The following is a 1,107-nucleotide window of genomic DNA, read 5'->3' as shown; positions in this document are numbered from 1 at the left end:
GAGGGGCGGCCATGAGGGGAGAGAGGGCTGAGGGGCGGCCATGAAGGCTGAGAGAAGGCTGAGGGAGGGCTGAGGGGCGGCCGTGAGGGAGAAGGAGGGCAGAGGGGCGGCCGTGAGGGGGAGGGAGGGCTGAGGGAGGGCCATGACGGCTGAGGGAGAGCTGAGGGGCGGCCGTGAGGGCTGAGGGAGGGCTGAGGGAGGGCTGAGGGGCTGCCATGAGGGCTGAGGGAGGGCTGAGGGGCAGCCGTGAGGGAGAAGGAGGGCTGAGGGGCGGCCATGAAGGCTGAGAGAAGGCTGAGGGAGGGCTGAGGGGCGGCCATGAGGGCTGAGGGAGGGCTGAGGGGCAGCCGTGAGGGGCAAGGACGGCTGAGGGGCGGCCATGAAGGCTGAGAGAAGGCTGAGGGAGGGCTGAGGGGCGGCCATAAAAGGGGGGGGGCGTGACATTGGGGGCGGGGCCAGCAAAAGGGCGCGTAAAAAGGGCTGTCCCGTCCCCGTCGCGCATGCGCGGCCCCACCCCGGGGCGGTCGGGCGCGGGAAGTGGCGGCGGGAGCGGCGCGGGGTGAGTGAGGCGCGGAGCGGTGTGGGCGGGCACGGCCGGGGCTTTCTCGGGATTCTCCCGCTGGCAGCCGCCTCCCCCGAGGGCTCTGTACCCTCGGAGGGTCCGCAGGTGGGTGGCTAAAGCGGGGTATGGGCACAGGTCGGCGTGTGGCCCGGTGTGATGGCAGCGGAGGGAAGTTGTGTCCCGTTGTGGGCTCCTCAGTACAGGAGAGCCAAGGAAAGGGACCAGCGGAGCGGATAAGCGTAATGCGGGGTCTGGAGCATYTGTCTGATGAGGAGAGATTGCGGGAGCTGGGCCTGGATAGGCTGGAGAAGAGAAAAGTGCGAGGGGATGTCATTAATGTGTATAAATATCACTACGGGGTGTCAGAGGACAGGCCGGACTCCAGTCAGTGGTGCCCAGCGGCAGGAGGAGGAGCCGTGGCCGTAAAATTAAGCCCAGAAAGTTTTGCTTTAACACCAGGAAGAACTTTTCTGCGTGGAGTGTCGGAGCACTGAGCAGGCTCCCAGGCAGTGCTGGAGCCTCCCTGTGTGAGCCATTCCCAGCCC

General features: G+C 67.0%; 1 protein-coding gene across 1 annotated transcript in view; it reads left to right on the top strand.

The window, feature by feature from the left end:
• Positions 1-516: 516 nt before the first annotated feature.
• SHQ1 (SHQ1, H/ACA ribonucleoprotein assembly factor) overlaps positions 517-1,107 on the top strand; it is a 40,363-nt gene continuing 39,772 nt past the window's right edge. The window contains exon 1 of the mRNA XM_057366405.1: positions 517-559. The gene's annotated coding sequence lies outside the window, so the exon portion shown is untranslated. The remainder of the gene's footprint in view (positions 560-1,107) is intronic.

This window comes from Malurus melanocephalus, unplaced genomic scaffold, assembly GCF_030028575.1.
Source record: "Malurus melanocephalus ecotype Western Australia unplaced genomic scaffold, MMel_1.1 scaffold_64, whole genome shotgun sequence".
NCBI lineage: Eukaryota > Metazoa > Chordata > Aves > Passeriformes > Maluridae > Malurus > Malurus melanocephalus.
This window is presented reverse-complemented; position numbering and strand designations above follow the sequence as displayed.